The following is a 21904-nucleotide window of genomic DNA, read 5'->3' as shown; positions in this document are numbered from 1 at the left end:
TGGCAGAATCAGTAAGCTGCTGGAAGCAGAATACCCCACCTCACCCACAAGCCAAGGAGCCAGAAGATGCTACCACCACGGATGGCTCCAGCTCCACTCTATCTCAGCCATGATTCATGCTAACAGAATGAATGCCCCATGCGCTGCCTCTTGGCATCACAAAGCCAGGGACCCCTGTCGTCACCACTGCAGAAAATCCTTATGCTTCCATGATCATGATTGCCAGCAAAAATGACAAAAGCAGGACAGCAGCTTGTCTTCTACATCTTGGGTGAGTGTCTCTTCTTGGAGAAGCTAGGTCACATACAGAACGTGAGCTGTGACAGGGATCCAAGAAATGTTATTTTTTCATGTTTTGCCCTCCAGAGTGCAGGGAACCAGTGTTCAATATCTGCTATAGCGTACATGTGTGAATTGAAAGTTATATCTCTGGGTGCTGAAGACCCTTAGAGCACAAGCTCAAGCAATTTTGCTGTGGGATGACTACAATAAACAGAAAGGAACTCAGATAATCTTGTAGGAACTTCCTCAGTGAAACACCCAAAGGGCAGTCTCTTCCATATTTTGCAAGAATGACAACAGAGATCCCTGGCGTAGGGTGGCAGGGATAGCATTTCAGGTCCACTACAGTCCAGGTATGTAGATCTCTAACTCCACTAACATCTGAGCAGCAGAAAAAGGAGGATAAAGGTCCCACTTGGGACAGAAACCACAAGGAATTGTCAGTCCTGAAGCTTTGGGCTCCAAATTAAGATTGATTCATGAATACATGTAAGCTCCCCTAGGGTTGTGTAGAGAACTGGGGACCTGGAATTGTCATTGTAACATCAAAAAGGAGGGGTTAAAGTTCTCAAGATTACCATATTAATATACCTTCATTTGAATTCATGTGGGTCTTTTGGTTATATTGATGAAGATGATGAAGCTTAGAGCAAGCATCACTTTGCCTAGATAGGAGTGGATCTATAATTTGACTCTCTCCAAAGTGAATGATATTTATATTGGGATTCTTTTGACTGAAAGTGACAGAACATCTTGCCTCATATTGTCTTACACAACAAAGACATTTATTATTCCCCATAATGGGAAGTCTGGAGATGCCATGAGCAGGGTGGCAGGGCTCCAGCTCTCTTCTGACTCCTTTAGCTCTTCCTCACTCTGATACTTCAGGTTGGAGACAAGATGACTGCCCTGGGTCCAGGCCTCAGGCCAAGCATGATGACGGCATTTTGAAGAGAGGGGTCACATTCACCTCTGGTTTTCCTAAGATGATGGAAATTCTTTTTCTGTAAGTCCCCCAGCAGACTCTCTCTCATGTCTCATTCACTAGAACCAATCCCTTTCTCTAAGCCTATCCTTGGGAAAAGAAATAAGATGATTGTGGTTGGCTACACTAATTAGGATGTACCACTGCAGCTGGGAGTGGACTTGACCTCCCCTGGAGCACAAGGCAATGTGAAGAAGTGTGGTCACCTGAACAAAATCAGATATGATAGAAAGGAAGACGATGAGGGTAATGGAGGTTGGGTAGGCAAGGAGTGATGCCAGTTTCGACCTCTCCATTAAATACTTAACTATTTTCCTGGGGGAAAAATTACAAGAAAGTTATTTTTGTTAAGGTTGGATGATACTCTGAGGAATGAGGGAACACCCAAATGCCAGGGCAGAAGAGACAAATTTAGAAAAGAGTGAGAGAGAAGATGGACTGTTTCAAAAGATGGAGCACAGAATGGAATCTGTTGTACAATGGACACAACAAAGTCGCTTGTACCAAAGGTATGTACCCTGGTAAAGGTTTTTATGAGAAGGTCCTCTGAAGAAGAGGCAGGACACAAAGAATTCCACAGTTAAAGAGATCCAGGAGACCAGCTGGAGGAGTGTTTGACAAGAGAGCAAGAATGAAGTGACAGATGAGAAAAAGAAAGGCAAGAAAAGGATGAGGAGACCTGCTGGCCTGTAGTTAGTCAGTGCAAGGTGCTATTGCTGGGACACCTGTTCAGGTGCTGCTGGGAATTACAGTCTCTGGCAGCTGGGTTCTGAAGAGAAGAAGTGGCTCTTAAGTAGCCGATATCCTTTGTGTCTCTGGTTATTAAAAATACAATTTAATGATGAGGGAATTCAGCAGAGCAGCAATTCTGAGGCTATTGCCTTGCACTTACTGCCTAGTAAGATAAGTTTACCAAGAAAAAAAAAAAAAAAGAAAGAAAGAAAAAAGAAAAAAAGGAGAAGTTTACCACTTCTCTGTTTTCCCCTGCTGACTTCGAAGCTGCAGAATCTTAGTGTGGTCTGTAAAAGGGGCAAGGGCTCTAAATTAAAATGAACAGCACTGTAGTTTCTCCCAAACCTTGCCCAGAATGTCTTAGTTACTGAACGACAAACCACTCACTGCTGTGGTCCTCTGGAATGCTTTCTAGGAATATCCCTGTACAGATGCTCTCCAGGAACCTTTTCAAACCTCAAATCTTTGTCTCCCCTGATTCCTGTTATGTTGTATATAATGCTTAAGTTTTGTAGTGCCTGACACCATTATGAATGAATATATGGTGACCTATGAATGGATATTTGAGCTTTACAGCTATTTTGTGATCTAGGTGCTATTTTATAAAATGTGGACACCTAGTGTTGGCATTTAAATGAAGCTGACTTATGTAAGCATAATAGTATAAAAAGGAGGGAAAAACTAGCCTTAGACAACAGCCCTCTTTTGGTGCTTACTTATCCAATCAAATTTTGACTCTTTGATTCTCATATATATGTCCCAACAGTCGTGGCCTGGTTGAGGTTGCATTATTTGTAAAGTCTTTTGGCTCTGTATGTGGACTTGACATCTTGGTCCCATTCTTTACTCAAAATATTCTTCTAATTCCAGCTCCTATGGATTGCTATAAAGGAAATTTCCTGCAGCATCCCTGGACATGCTGGTGTTAGCTCCAAATCTCCTCAGAGAAGGATCAGGTAACTAGCATAAATCCAGTCAGGAACATATCTTTCCTCTTCAAGAGCTAAGCACTGAATGCAGCCATCTGATGTGTTATGCTGATTGTATTTTGAATGTGTTTAGATTAAGACTGAGTCACATGTTCCACTCATGAGCCTCAGCAGAAATCAAGGGATAGGCTGATTTCCCTTTAGAAAATCAAGATTCCTTACCAGGAGAAGAAAGTATAGATACTGGGCATCAAGATTGATAGATGTCTACTGTAATCATCCACATGGAAGTTTCAGGAATTTAATGGGTTATCAGCCCAAAGTATTTACGTTTCAACCCTGTGTAGTGATTATCTAAAAGGTTATATTGCCTCAGCATCCACTTTAATAGGTTTAATTTTCTCATACCAGAAGTGAGCTTGGTCATCCTTGACATAATTTTCAGTTCTCTGCCTTTTCCCATTTCCTTAATGTGGTCAATCCAGATATCTGTCTTGCACAATCCAATCCCCTCCTGGCGACCACCTCCCCATAGCATGGCTAGATGCAACCTACTGGACTTATCCCATTGACCCCCACAGCCCACATGGACTGCACACACATGCTGCAGCAACCATCTCTCCCTCAAAGCATGACCCCATGGAATTTGTGCTGGCTTGATCAAAATCCAACAGTTAGAACTCCCCATGGAAAACCTGCATGGGTAACGCCCTGAACCACAATAAAGACTTCAGTCCACAGGTCCCTCTTTCTCTCTCTTGCTCCCCACCCACTGGTTGAGTGTCTGTATCCTGGACAGCTCCCCACTTTCCCTTTGCCCTGTGAGGCATGCTGCCTTCTTCTCTCTGATCTGCAAGTAATAAGCTGCTTCTGTTATTTTATGTGTTTTGTTCATTGGAAGAATTACTTTATGCCTCCTCTGGGTCTCAACTGGCCAACACCTTTAAACTTAACATTTTTCTCCATCAGGGCTCTCGTAAAGAGTGGCTATCTGGTAGGAATAACCTGGACACAAATCAGACAAGAGTCACAGGGTGTCATCAGTATAAACAGGTTTTCTGTGAGAGGCACATTGGTCATGGGTCAGATGCTTAGGCATTGGGCTGGTCTGCCACGAGAAAGAAGAATCCTGTGAAAGGCTCATTGTAAGCATTCGTGACCAAATTCCTGGAGCCCCATCAGGCAGGGCTACAGTTTATGGCCATTTTTGCAGAAGAGACCTCAAGACCAAATTAGAAAACAAAATACAACACCCTGAAATTAGATTTTTGAATATCGAAGTAAAATTTCAGATCATGGAGTCTAGATTTTTTAGATAATACATCTTGAGAACCTCATCTTTCTTCTTGGTTATTTTAATTATGTATCCAATAAAGGCAGTAAAAATGACTTAAATTAAAAAATTATTTTATGTTGTTTGGAATAGATCATTATTAACTTATTCCTAAATTATAGCATCTAGGAGAGTCTCTGCTGCACCTCATTACAAGATGCAAATATACAGCAATTCCACACTTGCTTAGTTGGAATAATTCCATAAAATGTAAAACACCATCAAAAGTATCAAAAAAGGAGACTAAAGATGTGAAGTTTAACATATGAAACAATCTTCTGAAGAGGAATGTGAAGCTCTTTGCAACATGTGATTAGGTATCAGCATATAACAGTATAAAAGGTAATACTTAACTGCAAAGAAATACTTTGCTAATAATGGGGTATTGTTATGCAGAGATTGTATTTCTGATTAGAGAACAAATACCATATGTTCACCTGCTCCATGGGCATTCCAATTTTGCATACCAGGCACGTACTCTGCTACATGCATGGCAGCACTCAATTTGGAAAGTGCTATGTTGCTTGACAACATCCCCAGGCCTGCTGAATAGGAATTGAAGAGATTGCCAATCCCACGTAGTCTTGACAATCATCCTCTTTGCACATGCAGGAGACAACACTAATGGTCCTGTCATCCTTCCCCCCTCAAGTATTCAGGACAGACAATGCAGTAGGGGATAATGAGGTCCATGATCTCAACTATTCCTCGTTCCTGCACCTGTATGTTTGCAGAGGCTCAAGGAGTTCCTCTGAAAGCTGACGATCCGGAGGATAAAAATGATTCACAGATACATGCTTAGTGAATGAAGTAGAACCTTTTTGTTTATCTTGTTTTTTTTTGAATCCACACCTGGATATGAATCTGTGTCTCCAAGGCCTATACCACTTACTTTTATTGTTATTTGTGATTTTAGTTCTGTAGTTCTTTGAATACTAACAGCCTTCCTTCCTGGTATAGAGATCTTTCTGCTTTTTTCAAATCTTATGGAGGAGATAAGAGAGAGGACCAGTTGTGGTTGCTTATGCAGGCAAGGTTAGGGGTGGGTATAATTAATTAAGATGCTTGGAAAGTTTGTGAGTTGTCAAAGTGATGAAATCTAAAGTACTGATGACACACTTTGGAGAGGATGGAGAAAGAGATCATGGAATTTTTGCATAATGGACATATTTTTCTCCTCTAGTCTATAAGAGTTTACCTGTGTAATTCTTGGCACAAAGTAGGTGTTTAATAAATGTATATTGCATGATGAATTAATAAAATATAAAAACATGATGAGGGCAGGATAATTTGATTTTCTAATTATGTCTGTAAAAATGATGGAGTGATGAGAAAGCACATAATTTCTCTCTAGTCTTTAATTAAATGAGAAAAGAAGTGTTCATTCAATAAAACAAATAAACAAATGCTAGCAAAAAATAATGACCAAGAACCTAACAGGAAAAAGGGAGCAATGATTTATGGTATAAAATTTAAAAATATGTGTGTAGCTCTGGAAAGAAAGGAAACTTCAGCCCTGCTTTCTTAGCTCCTAACCTGGCTCCAACTTCACAAAATTAGTTCTAGGGAAAGAAAATATGTCAACCAAATTCTGATAATTCTCTTTTTACCCTTCATTTGGAAAGGAAAGGACTTAGGAAGTGGTTTTCTAATTTACTCTCTTTAGTTCTGGATGGAGTAGAAGTAGTTTTGTGAAGAGAGGGGCAAATGGACAACCTTATCAACCAGCATTGACTGAGTCTGATGAAGCCTAAGTGCCAAAGCTTCATATGAAATAGTGGTAACAATACAATGCCAAGAGAACCGCAATGAAGAGGACATACCTCCTCCAGGCCAAGTAGATAACGCTAAGAGTGTCAAACTAAAATAATTGAATATTAAAGCAATGCCAAGTGTGAGCTTCTATTGCAATGCAAAGGGGCATATCTTTCTACCTACTTTATAATGTCTTATGTTCTAATAAAATTCTTTGGGCTGAGTGCTAGTAAGAAAGGTAATAAACCTGCACGTTCTGCACATGTATCCCAGAACTTAAAGAAAAGTTAAAAAAAGAAAGAAAGAAATAACAATGAAAGATGACCCTCATCCCTTACCACTTAAAACTGAAAAATAATTTTACTTCTGCTAGGCTCATTTCTATTGGCTCCACCTGCCCCTTAAACCCTTGCTTTTAACCATGTAACAGAGGATGCATTTTTATTTGTCCCTCTCCTCCTTTATGTTTATATAGAGTGGTTTTCATTTAAAATACTTGATGATTGCAGAGAGCAGCAAAAATATACTCAAAAGCATGGGGGCAATGATGGCTCTTTCTGTTCATTTTTTCTCCCACAAGTGATGCTCCATATAGTAGCTGGTTCATCCAGCAGGAAGAATGGCAGATGGAGTTTACTAATATATCAGTACATGAAATGGAAAAAAAACAAAAAAACAAAAACACAAATAAGCCACCTCAGGAAGAGGGCTTCCAGAAGACACATTATGATAGGACATTTATTCAATAAATATGAGCTCAAACATATCTCATCCCTGGAAATCAAGTTAAAACACACAGCCTTGATATGCTTGCTATTTCTGCACCAGGTCCGTCCTGTCTAGCTTTCCTGAAGCTATCCAGACAGGACCAGATTAGCATCTTTCCAGTACTGCAAAAAGCAAAACCAAACGTCAACAACAACAAAACCCTGTTTTCTGTGTACTATTTAAAAATTGTTGGTGGGGCGCGGTGGCTCACGCCTGTAATCCCAGCACTCTGTGAGACCGAGACGGGAGGATTACGAGGTCAGGAGATCCAGACCATCCTGGCTAACACGGTGAAACCCCGTCTCTACTAAAAATACAAGAACAAAAATTAGCCGGCCATGGTGGCGGGCGCCTGTAGTCCCAGCTACTCCGGAGGCTGAGGTGGGAGAATGGCGTGAAACCGGGAGGCGGAGCTTGCAGTGAGCCGAGATCGCGCCACTGCACTCCAGCCTGCGCGACAGAGCGAGACACTGTCTCAAACAAACAAACAAAACAAAACGAAACGAAACAATTGTTGAGGCTTGATTCATTTGTTCAACAAATATTTAATAAGTTCTTACTATGTGTCAGGTACTAAGTTAAATAAGAAAATATTTTTAATACAATCAACAAGGCACTCTGCACTCTGAATGCTCAAATATGTAAGACTGATTGGTCAGCGTTTTCCTGGCTCCCTTAGCAACAGAATGTCAGGCTAGCCTGAACTCAGGGGGTTGCATGAGGGAACTTGACTGGCATTCTCTCTCCTTTCTGTTCTCTGTTCTCCCTTTTGCTCCTCCTTTCTCTCTTTCCATCTTAATATCTCCTCTCTGTTTCTCTCTGCATATTAACTTTGTTCTCCCAAGCTACTTCTTCTTACAAGCATGCAACTATAGTCACAGAGAGCTCTGGACTTGTATCCCTACAGATTTGTTTCTGGAAAAGAAAGCAAGCTTCCCCCATCCAGCTTCAGTCAATTGCAAGGATTCTACTTGGCCTGAGGATAAATCCAACTTTGGATCAGGTGTTGGGTTACAAGTATTAGGCCAGGAAGGTGGGGTCTGTTACAATTATATGAGCTAGTGAGAGGAGATAAGGAGTATAATATTATGTAAAGAATAGCTATTGCAAAGACAGCATGTCATTAGTGTGCTATTACAAAACATGCTATGAGAAAAACCATCTAAAATTATCCATTGTCTATTTAAAAGAAGACACAATTTTTATTAGAAGAGTGCAAAGCACACAGAAAATCTAAACAGGGAGACATAAAATAGCTGAAAACAATTAAAAAAATACCTAACAAGGTATTTTCTTCTAATCATCAAGACTTAGCTTAAATGTCACTTCTCTGTTAAGTTTCTATCTGACCCTCAAGACTGGCTAGGTCCTCCTTATACAGTGCCAGTGTTTCTCCTCTCCCACACTTGCCACATGGAAGTTCATTATTTGTTTAAAGTTTTTTCCTCTGGTAAGATTGTAACCTCCATGAGAGCAGGAACATATCCAGAGTCCAGCATATGCCTGGACACAGTAATAATGCCTGACACACAGTAAACACTCAACAGATGTTATTTTAATGAATAAAATGAGGCAGTTTAAAACGATCACATATAATTTTTACATTCTAAATTTGTAAGGATTTTTTAAACTGGTAATTTTCAGTGCTATCTAGGATCATTAAAAAGGTAATTCTTACACACCACTGATAAAATTGTAAATTGATGCCACGTTTCTGGAGGATAATTTGACAATTGGGACTAGAGCTCAAAATGTTCATAGCCTTTGAATTTTATTTAGAAACTTAAGGAAATAATCAGGCAGTTATACTCAAGGCTATAGCTGCAAATGTCTGTTTTATAACTTTCTCCCTGTTTTCTTCTTTCTAACTACCTTCATCACCAGCTGTAAACCTCATGCAAGTAAAATTTATTAGCTGCTATTTCTCTTTGCACAATTATTTAAAAATTGTGGCTCACTTCCTCTTACTCCTCAAGGCGTGATCTCCTGGCTCATCACCAATGTCTCCAGTACTGCTCTTGAATTAATTCTTAGTGATTTCAGTATCTGCATACATGATCCTTCCAAAACCCTGGCCTCTCAATTGCTAAGCCTCTTTTCTCCAATGGTTTTCACCACCATCCTTTGAGGTATCTACTCCCATGGTTTTCCTCTAGACTCTGTCATGCTGTTCACTACCATAATCATAGTTTTCTGAATTCCGACTCTCTAAGCAACACCCTCTGTCTTTAAAGTTCATTCCTTCTACGATACCCTTATAAAGACTGTTAAAGTACCCTAATTCTAACAATTCTTTCAGCCCACCAGGACTATGTTAGTCCACTTTGCATTGCAATAAAGTGGACTTTATTTACCTGAGGCTGGGTAACTTATAAAGATAAGAGGTTTTTTTGGTTCATATTTCCACAGTCTGTACAAGAAGCATCGCACCAGCATCTGTTTCTGGTGAAGCCTCAGGAAGCTTCCAATCATGGCAGAAGGTGGAGTGGGAGCAGGAATGTCACATGGTGAAAGAGAGAGCAAGAGAGGGGAAGAGGTGACAGATTCTGTTAGACAACTAGCTCTCATGTAAACTAACAGCATGAGGAAAGCTGCCCCCATGATCCAATCACCTCCCGCTAGGTCCCTCCCTTGACACATGGGGATTACTATTAAAGATGACTTTTGGGTAGGGACAAAGAGCTAAACCATATCAACAAATAATAGCATGTTGGTTGTTCTTTGTTTACTTAAATGTTCTTTTATATCTCTCAGAGAATTTAAACATTTTCTTCATAGAGGTTCTATACATTCCTTACAAGGTTTGTTTCTAGATATTCTTTCTTTCGGTTCATACCTATTCTTTCATATTATTTTATATTGATCATCTTTTGTACATTGAGAAGCTATTTATTTTTGCTAATTGTTCAAGCCATCATCTTACTGAATTTTTTTGCTTCTACTGGGTTTTTAGATGGTTTGCTTAGGTTTTCTAGTTTTGTATAATTATGTCATTTGCAAATAATGATACTTTTGCTTTATATTTTGTTTTTGCTATTTTAATTATCTTTTCTAATTGAACTGACTAATTCATTCACAGAAATACTAAATAGGAGACACTATTTATTATTATTTTGTCTTATTTCTTTCCAGTCTTTCATTCTTATGTTTTTGCAAGGTAAATAATAGAAAACACATAATTTATATTATTTCCCAAATTATGCACATATGAAAATTGTAACTATGCATGTATTTACAATCTTATTTTCCTTCATTTTGCAGTTACTTCAAGGATTTTCTTTTCTTTTCTTTTTTGAGATGGAGTCTCACTCTGTCAGGACTCACTCATTATTATAGGGAGGGCACCAAACCATTCATGAGGGATCTGTCTCCATGACCAAAACACCTCCCGCTAGGCAACCTTACTCTAACAGTGGGGATCACATTTCAACATGAGATTTAGAGGGGACAAACATCCAAACTATATCAAGGACTTACAATCCACCCTGTCCTTCTCATTGTGCTAATTTTCTTCCTCACACCATTAGATTCTATGTGACTTCATTATAATCATTCTCTTGTCCCTTTCTATCCTCATTGCACTCACATGGCTCAAATAAAATTCTGCTTAAAGCAACTTCTCCATTTATGTCTGCATCTAAGCTGGTGAATTGGCTGGTGGAAAATAAAAATCATGGTGACTGCTCTGTTTAAATTAATGATCTGCAACTGTAAGATAAACCCTTATTGTTTCCTGGTGACCCTGCTATTTTACATTAGACTTTTTCCTTTCTCATCAGCTCTCTAAATCTCTAACATCCTCCCTTTCCTCTTCTCTCACATCTGATGCTCTTGATTTCTACTTCACAGAGAAAAATATAAGCAGTTGGAATGTACTTTCTACAATCTCTCCCCAGGCATGTTTAACAGCCTACAGACACCTGTGCCTCCTCTCCTCATTTAAAGCAAGCTTGTACACTATATCTCATCGTTTTCTGCTTACTCAAGGACATTGTTCCAGCAAATCTCCTCTCTCTCTCTCATGCATCATCAATTTTTTTGTTTTATACTGGATCATTCCTATCCATATGGGACATGGTGCTATTTTTTTTATCTTGAGAAAACAGAAACCAAAACTGTCTCCACTTCTGCCATCAGCTACGAACCTCCTTTTTCTGCTACCCTTTAGAGGAGATTCCTCAGAAGAGTTGTTTATACTTGATTCTGTTTTGCTTTGCATATTTTCTCTTGATTTCCTTCTAAGTAGGTATTCATTTCTACCACTCCACAGAAACCGCTTTTGTCAAAATCATCAGTGATCTTTTTGTTTCCAGATCTAATGATCAATTATTAGTCCTCAGCCTACTTGAATTATCAGCAGCATTTGACATAGTTAACCACTCCTTCCTGTATCACTTTCTTCACTTGGCTTTGGGAATCTCAATCACTCCGTCTCTTGTGGTTTTCTTCCTACCTACTGATCATGCATGTTTAGTCTCTTTTGCTGGTTACTCATGTCCCTGACTTAAACATTGGAATGCCCTGGGACTCCACCCATAGATCTTTTCTCCTTTCTATCTGTACTGCCTCCCTAGGTGATTTTGTCTATTTATGTGGACTTAAATATCATGCAAATGCTGATGACTTTTGAATTATTTCTTCATGTCAGACCACTCCTCTGAACTCTAGGCTCATATATCCAATTCCTACTTGATCTCTAGGATGTTTACTTTGCATGTTAAACTTAATAGATCACATCCTGATAATCTGATCTCTCTATCCTATAATGCTCCTTATCTCATTAACTGACAACTTCAGTCTTTCAGCAGTCAAGGTTTAAATCTTAAAATTATCACTAACTCTTCTCTTTCGCTCTTATTATCTATTAGGAAATTCTGTTGGCACTGTCTTCAACGTCCAGAGTCTGACTGCTTCTCACTGCTTTCCCTACTGTCTCTCTAGCTCAAGATATTTTCAACTCCCTAGATTGCAGCAAGGCATCCAGACTGGTTTCCCTGCTACCATCCTTATTTCATTTTAACCCTCTCAATACAGCATCAGGGTGATCCTTGGAAAATGTACGTCTGATAATTTCACTTCTCTGCATACAACTCTCCAGCATTCCTGTCTCCCTCAGACTGAAAATAAAAATTTTTCATCAATGCCTACAATAATCTGGCAATCCATTAACTCTGTGACCACATCTACCATTCACACACTTGCTCAGTCCACTCCGCTTCCTTGTTGTTCTTTGAACATTTAAGCAAAATTCTACCTTGGGACATTTGCACTGACACCACTTGGAATGCTTTTCTTCCAGATATGCATATAGATCACACCTTAACTCTTTTAGTTATCTGCTAAAAGAGCACATCAAAATGAGACTTTATATTACCATTCTATTTAAATTATAACTTCCTTTCCTGGCAATTCTCATTTCTATTCTCTGTCTTCTATCCTTCATTAGTCTTCTATAACATATTTGCTTGTTGATTATGTATCTTATTAGAATGTAAGCTTGAGGGCAGGAATTTTGTCTCTATCACCTAAAATATTGCCTATTGTATATTGGCACTCATATAGTGTTTTCAAATAAATAAATGAAATGCTTATCTATAAGATGAAAAATTAGGGACATTCTTAAATATCCAAAAATATAATAATGTCTGAATAAGTCATGGAAAATGAATTATGTTTCTATATGATGAAACAACACATCCACTAAAATTAGCATTAAAAGAATATTCGTTGAAAATAAAATCCTTGAACTAACTGCAAACTGAAGGTAAATAAGATTGTAAATACATGCATACTTAAAATTTGCATATGTGCATAATTTGGGAAATAATATAAATTATGTGTTTTCTATTATTTACCTTGCAAAAACATAAGAATGAAAGACTGGAAAGAAATAAGACAAAATAATAATAAATAGTGTCTCCTATTTAGTATTTCTGTGAATGAATTAGTTCAATTAGAAAAGATAATTAAAATAGCAAAAACAAAATATAAAGCAAAAGTATCATTATTTGCAAATGACGTAATTATACAAAGCTAGAATACCTAAGCACACCATCTAAAAACCCAGCAGAAGCAAAAAAGTTCGGTAAGATGATGGCTTGAACAATTAGCAAAAATAAATAGCTTCTCAATGTACAAAAGATGATCAATATAAAATAATATGAAAGAATAGGTATGAACCGAAAGAAAGAATATCTAGAAACAAACCTTGTAAGGAATGTATAGAACCTCTATGAAGAAAATGTTTAAATTCTCTGAGAGATATAAAAGAACATTTAAGTAAACAAAGAACAACCAACATGCTATTATTTGTTGATATGGTTTAGCTCTTTGTCCCTACCCAAAAGTCATCTTTAATAGTAATCCCCATGTGTCGAGGGAGGGACCTAGCGGGAGGTGATTGGATCATGGGGGCAGTTTTCCTCATGCTGTTCTCATGATAATGAGCGAGTTCTCCTGAGACCTGATGGTTTAAAATTGGCACTTCCCTCTTCACTCTCTCTCTGTCTCTACTGCCAGAAGGTCCCTGCTTCCCTTTCATCTTCTGCCATGATTGTAAGTTTCCTGAGGCCTCCTCAGTCATGCAGAACAGTGAGTCAATTAAACCTCTTTCCTTTATAAATTACCCAGCCTCAGGGAAGCTCTTTATAGCAGCATGAAAATGAACTAATACAGGATATTGGTACCAGCAGAGTGGGGTACTGCTATAAAGATACATAAAAATGTGGAAGCAATTCTGGAACGTGGTAATGAGTGGAGGCTGGAACAGTTTGGAGGGCTCAGAGGAAGACAGGCAGATGACAGAGTTTGAAACTTCCTAGAACTTGTTGAATGGTTGTGATCAAAATGCTGATAGTGATATGGACAACAAAGTCCAGGCTGAGGCAGGCTCAGAGGGAGATTAGGAACTTATTGGGAACTGGAGCAAAGGTCACTCTTGTTATGCTTTAGCAAAGAGACTGGTGGCATTTTGCCCCTGCCCTAGAGATCTGTAGAACTTTGAACTTGAGAGAGATGATTTAGAGTATCTGGTAGAAGAAATTTCTAAGCAAAAAAGCATTGAAGATGTGACCTGGTGGTTTCTAAAAGTGTGTAGTCATATGCATTCACAAAGAAATTATCTGAATTTGGAACTTGCATCTGTTTATTATTATTATTTTAAATTTTTTATTATACTTTAAGTTTGGGGATACATGTACAGAACATGAAGATTTGTTACATAGGTTAACATGTGCCATGGTGGCTTGTTGCACTTACTGACCTGTCATCTACATTAGGTATTTCTCCTAATGCTATCCCTCCAGTTACCCCTCCATGCCATGACAGTCCCCACTGTGTGATGTTCACCTTCTTGTGTCCATGTGTTCTTATGGTTAAGTTTCCACTTATGAGTGAGAAAACACAGTGTTTGGTTTTCTGTTCCTGTGTTAGTTTGCTGAGAAACTAGGTTTCCAGCTTCATCCATGTCCCTGCAAAGGACATGAACTCATTCTTTTTTATGGCTGCATAGTATTCCATGGTGTATATGTGCCACGTTTTCTTTATCCAGTCTATCATTGATGGGCATCCAAGTCTTTGCTATTGTGAATAGTCCTTCAATAAACATACGTGTGCATGTATCTTTATAGTAGAATGATTTATAATCCTTTGGGTATATACCCAGTAATGGGATTGCTAGGTCAAATACCATTTCTTGTTCTAGATACTTGAGGAATCGCCACACTGTCTTCCATAATGGTTGGACTAATTTGCATTCCCACCAACTGTGTAAAAGTGTTCCTATTTCTCCACATCCTCTCCAGCTCTGTTGTTTCCTGACTTTTTAATGATAGCTCTTCTAACTGGCATGAGATGCTATCTCATTGTGGTTTTGATTTGCATTTCTCTAATGACCAGTGGTGCTGCACCTTTTTTCATATGTTTGTTGACTGCATAAATGTCTTCTCTTGAGAAGTGTCTGTTCCTATCCTTTGCCCACTTTTTGATGGGGTTGTTTCTTTTTCTTGTAAATTTGTTTAAATCCCTTGTAGATTTTGGATATTACCCCTTGGTCAGATGCGTAGGTTGTAAAGATTTTCTCCCATTCTCTAGGTTGCCTGTTCTCTCTGATGATGGTTTCTTTTGTTGTGCAGAAGCTCTTTAGTTTAATTAGATCCCATTTGTCAATTGTGGCTTTTGTTGCCATTGCTTTTGGTGCTTTTGTTGCCATTGCTTTTGGTGTTTTAGTCATGAAGTCTTTGCCCATGCTTATGTCCTGAATGGTATTGCCTAGGTTTTCTTCTAGGGTTTTTATGCTTTTAGGTCTTACATTTAAGTCTATAATCCATTTTGAGTTAGTTTTTATATAAGGTGTAAAGAAGGGGTCTAGTTTCACTTTTCTGCATATGGCTAGCCAGTATTTCCAACACCATTTATTAAACAGAAAATTCTTTCCCCATTGCTTGTTTTTGTCAGGTTTGTCAAAGAACAGATGGTTGTAGATGTGTGGTGTTATTTTTTAGGCCTGTGTTCTGTTCCATTTGTCTATATATCTGTTTTGGTACCAATACCATGCCATTTTGGTTACTGTAGCCTTTGGTATAGTTTGCAGTCAGGTAGTGTGATGCATCCAACTTTGTTCTTTTTGCTTAGCATTGTCTTTGCTATCTCAGCCTCCCGAGTGGCTGGGACTACAGGTGCCCGCCACCACGCCCAGCTAATTTTTTTGTATTTTTTTTTAGTAGACATGGGGTTTCACCGTGTTAGCCAGGATGGTCTCGATCTCCTGACCTCGTGATCTGCCTGCCTCAGCCTCCCAAAGGCTGGGATTACATTGTCTTAGCATTGTCTTTTTTGGTTCCATATGAACTTTAAAGTAGTTTTTTCTAATTCTGTGAAGAAAGTCAATAGTAGCTTGATGGGAATATCATTGAATCTATAAATTACTTTAGGTAGTATCACTTTTTCATGATATTGATTCTTCCTATCCATGAGCATGGAATGTTTTTCCATTTGTTTGTGTTCTCTCTGATTTCCTTGAGCAGTGGTTTGTAGTTCTGCTTGAAGAGGTCCTTCACATCCCTTGTAAGTTGGATTCCTAGGTATTTTATTCTCTTCGTAGCAATTGTGAACGGGAGTTCACTCATGGTTTGGCTCTCTGTCTACTATTGGTTATAAAAATGTTTGTGATTTTTGTACATTGATTTTGTATTCTGAGACTTTGCTGAAGTTGCTTATCAGTTTAAGGAGTTTTTGGGCTAAGATGATGGGGTTTTCTAAATATACAATCATGTCACCTGCAATCAGAGACCATTTGACTTCCTCTCTTCCTATTCGAATTCTTTCTTTCTTTCTTTCTTTCTTTCTTTCTTTCTTTCTTTCTTTCTTTCTTTCTTTCTTTCTTTCTTTCTTTCTTCTTTCTTTCTTTCTTTCTTTCTTTCTTTTTTTTTTTTTTTTTTTTTTTTCTTTCTTTCTTTCTTTCTTTCTTTCTTTCTTTCTTTTTTTTTTTTTTTTTTTTTTTTTTTTTTTTTGACAGAGTCTCTCTCTGTCACCCAGGCTGGAGTGCAGTGGTGCTATCTCGCCTCACTGCAAGCTCCACCTCCTGGGTTCACGCCATTCTCCTGCCTCAGCCTCCTGAGTGGCTGGGACTACAGGTGCCCGCCACCATGCCCAGCTAATTTTTTTGTATTTTTTTTAGTAGACATGGGATTTCACCATGTTAGCCAGGATGGTCTCGATCTCCTGACCTCGTGATCTGCCTGCCTCAGCCTCCCAAAGGGCTGGGATTACAGGCCTGAGCCACTGCGCCCAGCCAAATACAGTTTATTTCTTTCTTTTGGTTGGTTGCCCTGGCCAGAACTTCCAATGCTATGTTGAATAAGAGTGGTGAGAGAGGGCATCCTTGTTTTGTGCTGGTTTTCAAAGGGAATGCTTCCAGCTTTTGCCCATTCAGTATGATATTGTATATGGGTTTGTCATAAATAGCTCTTATTATTTTGAGATATGTCCCTTCAATACCTAGTTTATTGAATTTTTCGAATGAAGTGGTGTTGAATTTTACTGAAGGCCTTTTCTGCATCTATTGAGATAATAATGTGGTTTTTCTCATTGGTTTTGTTTACGTGATGGATTATGTTTATTGATTTGCGTATGTTGAAGAAACCTTGTATTCCAGGGATGATCATGGTGGATACATTTTTTGATGTGCTGCTGGATTTGATTTGTCAGTATTTTATTGAGGATTTTCTCATCGATGTTTATCAGGGATATTGGCCTGAAATTTTCTTTTTTTGTTGCATCTCTGCCAGGTTTTGGTATCAGGATGATGCTGGCCTCATAAAATGAGTTAGGGAGGAGTCCCTCCTTTTCTATTTTTTGGAATAGTTTCAGAAGGAATGGTACCACTTCCTCTTTGTACCTCCAGTAGAATTCGGCTGCGAATCTCTCTGGTCCTGGGCATTTTTTGGTCGGTAGGCCATTAATTACTGCTGCCATTTCAGAACTTGTTATTGGTCTATTCAGTGATTCGACTTCTTCCTGGTTTAGTCTTGGATGGGTGTACATGTCCAGGAATTCATCCATTTCTTCCAAATTTTCTAGTTTATTTGTGTAGAGGTGTTTATTGTATTCTCTGATGGTAGTTTGTATTTCTGTGGGATCAGTGGTGATCTCCCCTTTAGTATTTTTTAATTGTGTCTATTTGATTCTTCTAACTTTTCTTCAGTGTTAGTCTGGCTAGCATTCTATTTTGTTAATCTTTTCAAAAAACCAGCTCCTGGATTCATTGATTTTTTTGAAGGATTTTTCGTGTGTCTATCTCCTTAGTTCTGCTCTGATTTTAGTTATTTCTTGTCTTCTGCTGGCTTTTGACTTAATTTGCTCTTGCTTCTCTAGTACTTTTAATTGTGATGTTAGGGTGTTGATTTTAGATGTTTTCTTTCCTCTTTCTGATGTGGGCATTTAGTGCTATACATTTCCCTCTAAACACTGTTTTAGCTGTGTCCCAGAGATTCTGGTGTGTAGTATCTTTGTTCTCATTCATTTCAAAGAACTTATTTACTTCTGTCTTAATTTTGTTATTTACCCAGTAGTCATTCAGGAGCAGGTTATTCAGTTTCCATGTAGTTGTGTGGTTTTGAGTGAGTTTCTTAATCCTCAGTTCTAATTTGATTGCACTGTAATCTGATATATTGTTTGTTAAGATTTCCATTCTTTTGCATTTGCTGAGGAGTGTTTTACTTCCAATTATGTGGTTGACTTTAGAATAAGTGTATGTGGTGCTGAGAATAATGTTTATTTTGTTGATTGGAGGTGGAGAGTTCTGTAGATGTCTATTAGGTCTGCTTGTTCCAGAGCTGAGTTCAAGTCCTGAATATCCTTGTTAATTTTCTGACTCAGTGATCTAATATTGACAGTGGGGTGTTAAAGTCTCCCACTGTTATTTTGTAGGAGACTAAGTCTCTTTATAGGTGTCTAAGAACTTGCTTTATGAATCTGAGTGCTCCTGTATTGGGTGCATATATATTTAGGATAGTTAGCTCTTCTTGTTGCATTGATCCCTTTACCATTATGTAATGCCCTTCTTTGTCTATTTTGATCTTGTTGGTTTAAGTCTGTTTTATCAGAGACTAGGGTACCAACCCCTGCTTTTTGTGCTTTCCATTTACTTGATGAATATTCCTCCATTCCTTTATTTTGAGCCTGTGTTTGTCATTGCATGTGAGATGGGTCTCCTGAATACAGCACATTGATGGCTCTTGACTCTTTATCCTATTTGGCAGTCTGTGTCTTTTAATTGGTGCATTTAGCCCATTTACATTTAAAGTTAATATTGTTATGTGTGAATTTGATCATGTCATCATGATGCTAGCTGGTTATTTTTCCCATTAGTTGATGCAGTTTTTTCAGAGTGTCAATGGTCTTTATAATTTGGTACGTTTTTGCAGTTGCTTGTACATGTTTTTCCTTTCCATGTTTATTGCTTCCCTCAGGAGCTCTTTTAAGGCCGGCCTGGTGGTGACAAAAGCTCTCAGCATTTGCTTGTCTGTAAAGGAATTTATTTCTCCTTCACTTATGAAGCTTAGTTTGTCTGGATATGAAATTCTGGGTTGAAAATTCTTTTCTTTAAGAATGTTGAATATTGGCCCCCACTCTCTTCTGCTTGTAGAATTTCTGCAGAGTTCCACTGTTACTCTGATGGGCTTCCTTTTGTGGGTAACCTGACCTTTCTCTCTGGCTGCCTTGAACATTTTTTCCTTCATTTCAGCCTTGGTAAATCTGATGATTATGTGTCTTGGGTTTGCTTTTTTTGAGAAGTATCTTTGTGGTGTTCTCTGTATTTCCTGAATTTGAATGTCGGCCTGTCTTGCTAGGTTGGGGAAGTTCTCCTGGATAATATCCTGAAGTGTGTTTTCTAACTTGATTCCATTTTCCTCATCACTTTCAGGTACACCAATCAAATGTAGATTTGGTCTTTTCACATAGTCCCAGATTTCTTGGAGGCTTTGTTCTTTCGTTTTCATTCTTTTTTCTCTAATCTTGTCTTCACGCTTTATTTCATTAAGTTGATCTTCAATCTCTGATATCCTCTCTTCTGTTTGATTGATTTGGCTCTTGATAACTTGTGTATGCTTCATAAAGTTCTCATGCAGTGTTTTTCAGCTCTATCAGGTTATTTATGTCCTTGTTTAAACTCGTTATTCTAGTTAGCTGTTCCTGTGACCTTTTATCAAGGTTCTTGGCTTCCTTGCATTGGGTTAGAACATGCTCCTTTAGCTTGGAGGAGTTTGCTGTTAACCACCTTCTGAAGCCGACTTCTGTAAATTTGTCAAACTCATCCTCCATCCAGTTTTGTTCCCTTGTTGGTGAGGCATTGTGATCCTTTTGAGGAGAAGCAGCATTTTGGTTTTTGGACTTTTCAGCCTTTTTGAGTGGTTTTTTTCTTCATCTTTTTGTATTTATTTACCTTTGGTCTTTGATGTTGGTGACCTTTGGTTGGGGTTTTGTGTTGATGTCCTTTTTGATGATGTTGATGTGATTGCTTCTGTTAGTTTTCCTCTAACAGTCAGGCCCCTCTTCTGCAGGTCTACTGGAGTTTGCTGGAGGTCCACTCCAGACTCTGTTTGCCTGGATATTACCAGTGTAGGCTGCAGAACAGCAAAGACTGATGCCTGTTCCTTCCTCTGGAAGTTTTGTCCCAGAGAGGTAACTGCCAGATGCCAGCCAGAGCTCTTCTGTATGAGGTGTCTGTCGACTCCTGCTAGGAGGTATCTCCCAGTCAGGAGGCATGGAGTTCGGGGACCTACTCTAGAAGGCAGTCTGTCCCTTGGCATAACTTGATTGCTGTGCTGGGAGATCTGCTGCTGTCTTCAGAACCAGCAGGCAGGAATGTTTGTGCTGAAGCTGCACCCAGAGCCACCTCTTCCCCAAACTGTTCTGTCTCAGGGAGACAGGAGTTTTACCTATAAGCTTCTGACTGGGGCTGCTGCCTTTCTTTCAGAGTTGCCCTGTGCAGAGAAGAGGAATCCAGAGAGGCATTCTGGCTACAGCAGCTTTGCCATGCTGTTGTGGGTTTCTCACCCAGTTCAAACTTACTGGCGGCTTTGTTTACGCTGTGATGGGAGAACCATCTACTCAAGCCTCAGCAATGGCAGACTCCCCTCCCCCAACCAAGCTCAAGTGTCCCAGGTCAACTTCACACTGTTGTGCTGGCACCGAGAATTTCAAGCCAGTGGCTTTTAGCTTGCTGTGCTCTGTGGGGGTTGGATCTGCTGAGTAAGATCACTTGGCTCCCTGGCTTCAGCCCCCTTTCCAGGGGAGTGAATGGTTCTGTCTCACTGGCATTTCAGGCCCTGTTCGGGTACATACAAACAAACAAACAAACAACAACAACAAAACACTCCTGCAGCTAACTTGGTGTCTGCCCAAGCAGCCACCCAGTTTTGTGCTTGAAACCCAGGGCCCTGGTGGTGTACGCACCTGAGATAACTCCTGGTCTTTGGGTTGCAAAGACTGTGGGAAAATCGTAGTATCTGGGCTGAATAGCACTGTACCTCATGGCACAGTCCCTCATGGCTTCCCTTTGCTAGGATAGGGAGTTTCCTGACCCCTTGCACTTTCTGGGTGAGTCAATGCCCCACCCTGCTTCTGCTTGCCCTCTGTGGGCTGCACCCTTTGTCTAATCAGTCTCAGTGAGATGAACCTGATACCTTAGTTGGAAATGCAGCAATCACCGGCCTTCTGCCTTGGTCTCACTGGGAGCTGCAGACTGGACCTGTTCCTATTCAGCCATCTTGCCCTGATCCCTAATAATATGCAGAATATAACTACAGGCAAAGGTTGTTCCCTATGAAAACCAATCCACAAAATTAGAAGCCACTGTCACATCAGATATCAACATAAGGGCATGAGAAACATGACAGGTTTCTTGAAACAAATAAAAATGAAAACACAACACACTAAAACCTGTGAGATGTTGCAATACCAGTGCCAAGAGGGAACTTATATTTAAAAGGGAAGCAGAGCATAAAAATTTGGAAAATTTGCAGCCTGACCATGTAGTAGAAAATAAAAACCCGTTTTCTGAGGAGAAATTTAATGTGGCTGCAGAAATTTGCATAAGGAATGAGGAGCCAAATGTTAATAGCCAAGACAATGGGAAAGGTGCCTTCAAGGCATTTCAGAGATCTTTATGACAGCCTCTACCAGCAAAGGCCTGAAGGCCTAGGAGGAAAAAATGGTTTCATGGGCTGGGCCCAGGACCTGGCTGCTCTTTGCAGCCTCAGGACTTGCTGCCCTGTGTCCCAGCAGCTCTAGCTTCAGCAGTGGCTAAATGGGGTTAAGGTACAGCTTGGGCCATTGTTTCAGAGGGTGCAAGCCCCGAACCTTGGTGGCTTGCACATGGTGTTGGGCTTTCAGGTGTGCCAAAGAAAAGGATTGAGCTTTGAGAGCCTCTGCCTAGATTTTAGAGGATGTAAGGAAGTGCCTGGATGTTCAGGCAGAAGTCTGCTGCAATGGTGGAGCCCTCATGGAGACCAGCTACTAGGGCAATGCAAAGGGGAACTGTGGGCTTGGAGCTCCCACATAGAGTCCCCACTGGGGCACTGCCTAGTGGAGCTGTGAGAAAAGGGCCACCATCCTCCA

Source organism: Rhinopithecus roxellana, chromosome 12 (genome assembly GCF_007565055.1).
Source record: "Rhinopithecus roxellana isolate Shanxi Qingling chromosome 12, ASM756505v1, whole genome shotgun sequence".
NCBI classification, from domain to species: Eukaryota; Metazoa; Chordata; class Mammalia; order Primates; family Cercopithecidae; genus Rhinopithecus; species Rhinopithecus roxellana.
Note: the sequence above shows the minus strand (reverse complement) of the source record.